Below are 10,990 nucleotides of genomic sequence, written 5' to 3' on the forward strand. Positions count from 1 at the left end.
TCTTTGGGAGCTTCCTGGGTGTAATCTGAAACTGACTTTCATACAGAGAGCAGGGAGAGACTGAAGAAAAGGGCGGACCACTTTAGATTGGTAGGTGGAAGGTTTAATAAGCAGAGGAACTTATCAGGTTTGTCCTGGGTGACCACAAGACTAGTAGTTTTTCACATCTGCCTATCAGAATCTTCAAGTTCATATAGAGCCCTTAGTTGGGGTCCATTGTGCATACAGGGAGCCTTAACTGGTTTTAGTCACATATCCAATCCAAATAGTCTCAACTCCACATTATTATTTCAAGTATCCTTGGGCAGATTCTAATATGAGGGAAGTAAGCAGAGCATACATTCCAAGGACAGGGGAGGGGTTCAGGAGCCTCTGATTGCTCAGGTCCAGCTTGTGGGTCAAACCAGCAGTTATGTCTTCTTAATGACCTTCTCCAACACCTTCTAGCCTCCATCCCTTCTTCTTCCCTTTTGTTTCTCTTCTTCCTTTCATCAGATGTTTATGTACCAAATTTTAGGCATTATATTAAGGTTGCAGAGATGACTGAAAGGGACTTGACTTCAAAGAACTGGCAGTTTAGGTTGAAGGAAGAAGAGAGTTTGTGGCACAGATAAGTAAACAGACAATTTCAATATACCCTGGTTACTGCTGTACTAAAATTAAGCACAGGGTTCTAGGAGAGCTGCTATGAAGGACATCTAACCCCGAGTGAGGTAGTGGCCTAGATAGTAAGGAGAGAGCCTTGGGAAAAAAGATTCCTGAAAGATAGAATCTTTAGCCTGGGTACTGAAAAATAAATAGGAATTAGCCAGACTTGGGTAGAAGAGACAGGATGTTAGATGATAGAAAGACATGGTACAGTGAGATAAGTTTTAGCATGCTGACATATCTAAAGGCGAGAAGGTATTTGGTATATTTGGAAAATATAAGTGGATCAATGAAGTGCTGGAGTTTAATGAGGTATAAAGGGGGCCAACTGGAAAAAGCTTTTATAGTACATGCTAAAGAGTTTGGAATTTTCTAAAAAACTTTGAAGAGCTGTTAGAGATTATAGGCAGAAAAATGGTAGAATCTAATGTATTTTAGATTCTTCCTAGCACTGATGGGAATAGATGTGAAAAGGAGCTAAGATTAAAAGTAAAGAAGCTAGTTGTAAAAATATTATAGCAATATATGTAAGAAACAAGAGCCTGAACTAAGTCAGTGTCAGTAGATTGAGTGAAGTGGATAGAATCAAGAAATACAGTTCTCAGAACATGGTGGCTGCTCAGATTCTAAAAGTGAAAAAGAGGGAATGTGACAAGATGTCATTCACTGGCAGGATTTGGGCAGCTGAGTGGTGGTGAAGCCAATCACTGAGATATGTGACTAAAGGTATGGGGTTGGCATGTGTTTATTTCTCAACCTTTGAATGTGAGCTGCCTGTAGAATGTTTGAATGGAAATATCAATAGCTATAGGGTATGGAGCTCAAAAATATATGAAATAAAGAAATAGAGTTAGGAGACATGAGCACATAAATTATATTTGGAGACCTGAGGTTATATGCTAGTATGCAGACCAAAGGTATGGAGCAAGAAGATAATAAGCCAAAGACAGCAGATTTAGGAGCATCAACATTTAGAGTATTCAAACTTTGCACTTGGCAGGTGGAGTAGAGTACTATGAATGTGCTGTCAAAAAAATAATAAGTGAATATGGGGATATCCTAGTCAATTGATCAGGATAGCAGGCATAAATGTCAAAGGACAGAGACTTTGTACATAAACATGAAGGGGCAAAGGACTAGGGTGTGGAATAGAAATCACCACCCAGGAAGTCTGTGGCAGAAACTATGTGTGAGAGCCAGGTTTTACTTAAAAAATGCAGGTGCAGGAGCAGGCAAGGAAAGGTTGACGATGAAGATGTTTGATTTAAACAGAATGAAGTTCTCCAGTAAACAAATTGCTGACTGTGAAGGGAAGAGTGGGAAATGAATTTTGAAAAGGAGCATGGCAGTGTAGAAATGACAGTACAGAAAGAAGTAAGTTGGTTAGGTGAGTGTTTGGCAGTAACTGAGGATGTCCATGTCAGTACTGCAGGTCCTCGAATAATGTCATTTCCTTCCATGTCATTTTGTTATAACATTGATGAGAAAAAAAAATTGTTTTCCAGCTGGGGCCACTCTGTGTGGAGTTTGTATGTTCTCCCCATGTCAGTGTGGGTTTTCTCTGGGTACTCCAGTTGCCTCCCACATCCCAAAGGTGTGCATGTGAGGTGATCTGGTGTGTCTACATTGTCCCAATATGAGTGAGTGTGGGTGTGGATGTTAGTGGCCCATGGAAAGGTGTGTGTCCAGGGTGGTGTCTCTTGCCTGGCACCTTGAGCTGCCATGAGAGGCTCAAACCACCTGCTACCCTGAACTGGAATAAGCAGGTTGGAAAATCATTATTTCTTATTTTTATTAATATTTCTTAATGTACGTATTAGTTCACATGTATTTCAATGTTTAATATTAGAAATATTTTTGGGTATTTAGAAGTTTGGTGATGTTTTTGTGACAGAAATATGCTGTAGAAACTTAACTGTCATTTATATCAATTAGCCTATGGTAAAATTGGTATTGTTATATATATATATTGTTTTGCTTATAGTCACAGTTTCCAAGAACTTATGGATGACGGTAAATGAGGACTTACTGTATAGATCTGATATAATGATGTTCCTAGCCAGGCCCAGGCTGAGGTAAAGTTGAGTGTGTTTTAACATTAGCAAAATGTCTTGGTACTGCAGACTTCCCTGCTGGCATTACAGGCTTGGTTTAATCAAATGTTCCCATGACTCTATTGATCTAGACCTTTTCCCTTGTTTCATAGTTAAGAAGCTTAGCACAGTGTAATTCTGAAGAGATCCGTTTTGCCTCTGGCTGCTCTCCACCTGTTTAGGGATGAGAGTTTTTGATATCTATGGTGCACTTGAAAGGAGGAAATACCTTTTTTGAATACTCACTATATTTTTGGCACTTTGAATCTCATATTATCTCAGTTATTTTACAAATAGGAAACAGATTCATTAGATTTAAGTGACACTCAGAGCCATAGGGCTATGAGGTCACAGCAGGAATGTCAAATTGGGTATGACTTTTATTCATTCTTGTTTATTCTCAATTGTATTCTGGGCAAACAGCATTCAAGTGCCACTCAAGTTTCCTGGGTGTCTTGAGAACCATTCAAAAGCATCTTAGAACACAAGTGTATAGAACTAGAGACTGAGTTACTAAAATTTGACTTCTAGATGGTCAGAATTCTGGACCAAACTGAGAGTCATCCGAATACTCTCAGGAATTGTCTTTATTAATAAAGAGCCATATGGCTCATGAACAGCCCATCTTTTATCCAACCATTAATTCACTGAATATTTAGGGGCCTATTTTGTTCAGGAACTATCTTACGTACTCTAAATGTCAACATAATCACAATAATAATAATATACATCGCATTTAGCATTTACTGAAAAACTGCTCAAAACCAAACACTAATAAAAGTGCTTTACATGTTTTGACTCACTGAATCCTCTTGGCTAGCATATGAAGTAGGTACCAGGATAATTCCTATTTTAGAGATGAGGACACTCATATTTTGTGTTTTATTGCTACTCAATATTTTTGTATTTGTATTTTCTTCAATAAGCATATGCTAACCTCACAAAAAGAAAAAAATAAGCAAAAGTTAAATCAATCATTCAGTAAATAATATCAGATCATGATACATGAGATCAAGGGTTGTCTGTCTACCGGAGGAGGGATGGAGAAGTGGTGAGCATGCTTTTCCACCAGGTGCATTTCACATAATTGGCACTTTGCTAATTCCATTAAATACCTTATGCATTGGTCCAAGAGTTCCTAACTAGAATACCAGGTACTTGTTATAAAAATGACACTTGGACAAAATATTCACATTTTTTTTAGATTATGGGCATATATTATTTGTCTACAAGATTGTGCTATGCATCTTACCTCTTTGTATGAGTAAGCCTGTATTTCTAAGAAGTAAGAGTTGACTTCTTAGCTTTATGGGCTTGAATTCAAAGCCATAAATGATACTATAATGAGTTGTATAGCTGTTAGTTAAGTATTCTCAGAGGAGGCCAGTGTGTTCAACAGATAAGAAAACTGGAGAAGAAAAAATATTTACCTAAATGTAAAATAAGAAATGTTAAGATGATATGAAGCTGCAGAAAATTATAGAAAAGTTATTCAAGCTTAGAGGTTGCTTTCACCCTGGGGAGTCACATATGAACTAGAGTAAGGTGTTATGTCACTCTAATATATTGTCATATCTGACATTTTAACCTATTCTTTTTTTCAGTACATTATAGGTTAATATCATTGTTAATACTTCAAGCATTACTTTGTCATTAATTATAAAGATAGCTCTTTCTTCTTTTAAATATGCGATCTAAAAAGATTTCCTATATTCTGCAATATGGCTTAATAAAATTTAGAGGTCATAATACTTAGAAGAATATATATAGTTTGCCTTTATATATGAGACATGTTTTTAAGGAAGTAATTGGAGAATATATAATCCAGGAAATAATTTAGAAGTCTATTTGACATATTGAGAAACAGAAAAAGCTGGAAGGAAATGTTAACGAAAGTTATGTTCTAATAAGTAAAGAGAGAAGATAGGTAACCCAATAAGTGCAGAAAGATAACCTGGACTATTCATAGACCCCCAAATCTGCTTGTATTCTGTATCATTATTAGCTGTTAATTATATTAACAACTCACTTTTACCATGTATTCTTAACCTGAATAACATTATATTTAATACAGTATCCTCCACTAATAAAAAATCTTTATCATTTTCAGGATAATTTCATTTTTTATCATATTATTTGATCCTCACAAAAACACTTTTGAAGACTGGGAAGATACTGTTAGTCTCGAGTTATAATATGCACATAATTATCATTATTAACGATTCTAAACAATAGTTTAAAAAAATAACCTACTTATAATCTTAACACATTACAACTATTCCCATATATATTTAAATCCTCTGCAAATATTTGATCTTATGTATATGAAATATGTAGCATTTACAGGAAGATATAGTCTAGTTCATGTATTCTGCACGTATTTGTTGTGTGCTAGTAATACAGAAGAACAAAACAGATCATGTTTCTACCTTCATGGAGCTTACATTCTAGTAGATAAAATAGTATGCAGATACATACATATTTATTATATTTGGTAATGATTGGTGCTTTGAAGAAAAATAAAGGAGGCAAGAGAGTACAGATTGAAGGGAGATTCAGTCTGTTTTATAAAGAGTGGTCAGGAAATGCTTCTCTGATGAGCTAACATTTGGACAGAGACTTGAGTGAACTCTGATATGGTGGGGTGAAAGGCATTTCAGGCAGAGGGAACAGCATGTGCAAAGACCCTGAGACAGGTGACTTCAAGAAAAATTAAGAAAGCCTAAAATTGTTGGAGAGGACTGTAAATTAAGGCACTATTACCAAGCAGGACTATTTACCTGATTTTGCTGCTACTGACCGCAAGAATCTTAAATTGTCAAATATATCTACCCAATTCAAGTATATATCTATAAAAATATCAAAAGGGGAGATTTACCTTAGATTTTCAAAGACTTCTGAATATGCTGAGAATGACTGAACCCATATCCTATATTTTTATAAATTTTATTAAACCCTCCAAAATTATAAAAGGTTATATAGTATGTTCTTTTTCTTCACAAAGGATTGATTATCCTTAAATATCATAAAAAAAATTTCTGTGACAATTTAGTCAGGTGTTTATTCCATTGTCCTACTTTGATTTGTCTGAATGTTATGGTAACTGCATTTGACCCCTTTCACTAAGCCTTTGCTTATGAATTTGCTCAGGATAACACTTTGGAACATCTCAGTATGGGAACATTTCAGTTTGTTCACTCTGCCTGTATGAAGGTAGGAATGTAGATATCTATTTTCCTTGGAAAGATACTACAAGTGTTTTTACAATTCAGTGTGCAGCCATGGAGAAGCCACTTCCTATAGTGAGAGTAAGCCCTTATTTCATCTACAGTGCCTCAAGCTATTTGCTATTCTGAGACTAAATTTCATTTCATTTTCATTTAAGAAGAATATATCATCAGAGAAATTTTTATCCTACAGGCATGGAAAATGGAAATCCCTTCTCATGCCGGGAGGTGGAGCTAGAGAGAAAGAGAGGACGAATCAGGGGTTGAGTCAGGGATAAAAATTGAGGGCCCTGCTTCCTTCTCTGGGGGAAGAGACAAGGTTCAGGAGAATCTAGGAAAAGCAAGTTTGCTGTTCATCTCTGAGTATACCATGGGAAATTCTGAGCATTATACCCCATGTGGTTTGAGAATGAGAAGGCAGGGCAGTAAATTAGAATTGGTTGAGGCAAATGTCTAGGTGAGCAGGACTGAGACAGTAGTCTCACATCCCCATAGCCTGAGTATAGTGTCTAGGCAACCCAGTAGTTTCCTGTGCCCTGCTGGCTGACACAGAAGTGTTCGAAAGAACCAGATTGTATGAGGGAGGTGCAGAGAAGTGTGTCTTGGAACTACGGAGTGGCATTGTACTTCAGTATCTGATTCTAGCCCAGAGACCAAATGAACCAGGGAGGTCCGAGTGCATCTCAGCAAATATGGGCAAAGAATTCGCAGTGTCTAAGTGGGTTAAATTTGACTATAGGAGAAAGTAGCTTAATTCCTTGAGGTCATATGTTCCCTTGGGAGGAAAGCAGGAAGAATGAGGAAGGGAATAATTAAAAATTCAATGAGTTTATGTAATGAAAAATGTGAGTTACTAATACCACAGAGGAACTCTTGACCTTAAAAGGACCAAGCTCCCTTGAAAGCATTTGAAAAATTTTTTAATCTACTGAGTAGAAATGGAAACTAAAGACAAATGACATCATCTTTGAATTATAAAAGTGCATTTTTTGTACATCCAAGTTATAGTGTACAAGTTTAAACACATATTGCCATAGTATATTTGGCATATTGCACAGTAAAAGGCTTATTGTAAGGCATGCAAGCTTCCATAAACCAAAAACAGATAAATTTGTAGCTTTTAAACCACAAAAAATCCTCAAGAGTGGAGACTCACAAAATTTCCACAACTCTATTTTTATGTTCCTGAAGACTTCCACTTTCACCGTTGTGTGGTCAAATTATGGTTCATATTTCTCCAGGGGCACCCCTAATGCATCTTTGTAAATCCTTAAGTTTCTAGAATTTAGCAGCGTCTTCCTTGGTTGCCTTGCTTCTCTAGTGTCTGCCACAGCTTATCAGTCCTGAATCTTGAGGTGGCCTCATATGTATATTGAGCCTGTCCCAATTAGTATCAATATAACATCCATGGACCTGTCTTTCCTTTCAAAGCACGATCTAACTTAAAAAAAATAAGATCCATGTGTGAAGGCATGAGCTCATATTCCAAGGTCAGTTTGGGACATCCACTCTCATGTTCTATATGGCTATCCCCTATGTTCCCCAACTTGTTTCTGAGGACTTATACATGATTTTCCTTAAACAGTTCTCTGGTCCTCTAAGAGAATGTTCTAAGTCTACTACTACGTTTGTTGTATTCTCTTCTGCCCCCTCCCCAAATGTTCTTCTAAAAGTTTAGTGTCTATGGTATATTGTACTTGGTTCAGTTATAGGTTACAACTTGGTTTGGGAGAAGCTAAGTCATCTAGTTTCCATTATTCAGAGTAAATAATATTAGCTGCTATAACAAATCTTAATGGCTTATTATCATTGCAGTCTGAAGCAGATTGAGTGACTCTTGAAAGCAGTACTCAAGAATTCTACCTCCTTCCATCAGTGTGACTATGCCATCTTAGATTCTTGGTCCTAGTCATGAAGATAAAGGAAAGTGTGTTCAAGAGACATATTGGGGGTTAAGTCTAAAAGCAGCATACATCGGTTCCACCCACATGTGCATGAATCTACCTTCTCTTTTAGGAGGTGATATAACTTTAATGAAAGTCCATGTCTGAACAGAGTCTGGGAAATATATAGCACACATGCATATGAGTTAGCACTTTCCTGCCATTGTGTGCCCTCCGGACACCAACGATCAAATGGCTTTCAACTCTGTACACATAGAACACACTAATCCCATCCTCAAGGGAAGTGGTATGAAATCCAGGCAGTCACCGCATCCAGCATTAAGCATATGAGACACAGCTAAGGAAAGAATTAATGGATTCGCAACTTTACCAATAATAGACGATGCTAGCACAGAATATCACCACTATTAAAATATTTACCATAGTAGACAAAGATTATTAATAAGCAATTTAGAAAAAAACACACAGGACCATCAAAGAATGTTTTTTTTTCTTAAATTACAATCTCACTTGTATTTAGAGAAATGCAAACTAAGTAGTAACAGCATATTTTGTTTATTAGCTTGGCAAGGATTAAAGGGTGATGCCAAGTGTTGGCATGGCTGTAGGAAAATAAAAACTACACATGCTGCTCATAGGAGAACAAACTGGCACAATCTTTCTTGACATTTGTTTCAAAGAGTTTAATAGGTAAAGTCTTTGACTCAAAAATTTCACTTAAAATTTTTTTTCCTTATAAAAATAATTATACAGATGCACCAAGATGTTATGTAGAAATGTGTTCCTTGAAGGAATGTTTTGTAATTGGAATAAAATGTAACAATTATAAATAATTAAAATATGCATAAGACATTTTATTAAATATATTTTTTATTACTTTGGGATGGTAAATAGCTATTAATAATAATTGCGTGGATGTTTATCAACATGAAAAGATGTTCATGGTATATTAAGTGAAAGAAGAAATTTTAGAAAAATATATGTGATACTTCTATGAATTTCTAAATCTGGGCACAAATATATAAGTATGTGCACAGGAAAAAATCTAAAAGCAGATATAGTGAAATTTAAATAGTGAATATTTGCGTGTTTGAGTTTCAAGTGATTTTTTACATTGCTTTCTTCTTTAGAACATTTTTTGTTTTAATCTTTTTCTTTTTATTAGAGGAACATGTTATTACCAATGTGATGATTTTGATAGAGCACAACTTGCCGATTTGAAAGGCAGAAATAGTGACACTGTTAGCTTATATTATTAGTTAATTCCTGATACTTTTGAAGAATTTTCCCCAGTATTTTGTTCCTTTTCTTTCTTTTTGTGATTTTATGCTCACAGGTTTACAAATTTATTATTTTAGTTTTTTTTCCTTTCTTTTAGACTTTAAAGGTCCTTATATATTTAAATTAACAAACAGTTTCTCATTACAATTGCACTTAAATTACATCATATGACCACACTTACATAGACTGTATTAAGAACCTAAGTTTGTACAAGCCTTCACAATGTAGAAACTGCTTTCATACACTCATCTCAAACAGCCCATTACCCCCAACAGCTACTCCAACATCACAGCTTTATTCAAGTCAGACTGTGTCATTTCCTCTCCTCACACTCAGCAGATAACCCGACGACTTCATAGATTGAAACTTTCAAATTCCTTCCTGTCTCACTCTTCCACCCTTCCCACTCTCAGTCACATAGACATTTATCTGCATCTACATATATTCTTATCTCCATTGAACCCCTCCCTTCAGTGGAAAGAATTGTCCTTCCACTTGGATCCTGGATCCCATCCTCTGTCACCTCTTTGGTGATCTTTAGTCTAACAGTAATCTCTCATTTTCATCTTCATGTTTTTCCTTGTTGCTTCATTTTCCTCTGTATATATACAAATGTAAATCTGCCTAAAATAAAAACAAAACAAACATCGCCCCCCCTCCCCGCCACTGAAAACCCCAAACCCTTCCTTGAGCTTTTCTTAGTACCGTTAGTGACCTAGAGGACTATGATGATGTTGAGCTCTAAGCATTTATCGAACACTCAGAAAGAGTCTCGTCTATAATAGTTTCTGGAGCTGCATAGATGAATAAGTCACATATCTTTGAGGAGTTTACTGTTTGCCTCTTTTGTACTCATACTGCTGAGTTGTGATTGACACAACTGTATACAATGGAGCTTCTTTCGTGTAGGGGCAGCTTCTATGAATTCTGTTGAGAAATTTTTGAATAAAGAAATGACTAATTAATTAAGTGAAGATCCCAGGTCCTCTTTCAATATTCAGAAGAGAAATACAGATGTCAGTTGGCTAGCATATGCCATCCCTGCTCTTTCCTCCTAAAAAGAATAGTGTGTAATTGTCACATCTGCTATGATCAGGCTTCTACTTTCTTTACTGAAGTAAAATGACAAGAGACAATTTTCTGTTTTTTTTCTTTCTTGACATTTCCAACACATTTGATCCTTGACCACCTCTCTCCTTCCTGAAATCCTTTTCTCCCTCCACTTCAGTATTACTTCTCTCATCTCTCTGGCTACTTTCCCCCCGAGATCACTTGTGATCATTTGTTTGTTCTCTGCTCTGTTCTCTCTTCATTTTTTTTTCTGGCCTATTTTGTCTTCATCTACTCCCACATGTATTTTAAAAGCATTGAAGAAGGAATAGATTATAAATTGATTTAATCCACAGACAAATATTAAGAAAGGCAAGGAAAAGAGAACTTAAGTATCTGTTCTAAGATCTTGTGTCCAATAAAAGCTCGAAAGATTTTGAACTCACTTGGGTTTCCTAACTCTAAATCCTATCTAAGTGTTCCTGTGTAATCTTTCTGAAAATAGTTTTGGAACTGTTTCACCCCACCATATCCTGGGATATCAAAAATATTTAAGTGGGTACTTTTATCCTCTTCCAATAGCGCTTGCGTTTGCTCTATTTCTCTCTCTCTCTCTTTCTCTCTCTCTCTCTCTCTCTCTCTCTCTCTCTCTCTTTTTCTCTCTCTCGGTTTAATGTAACCTGTAGGAATAAAATTTCCCCTGGATGCCATGATGATTCAAAGATAAAAGTTTTAATACAAGTGAGGCCACAAAACAAGTCTGAATAAATTTAAGAGAATTGCCATC

The sequence above is a fragment of the Pteropus vampyrus genome, unplaced genomic scaffold (genome assembly GCF_000151845.1).
Source record: "Pteropus vampyrus isolate Shadow unplaced genomic scaffold, Pvam_2.0 Scaffold260, whole genome shotgun sequence".
Classification (NCBI taxonomy): Eukaryota; Metazoa; Chordata; class Mammalia; order Chiroptera; family Pteropodidae; genus Pteropus; species Pteropus vampyrus.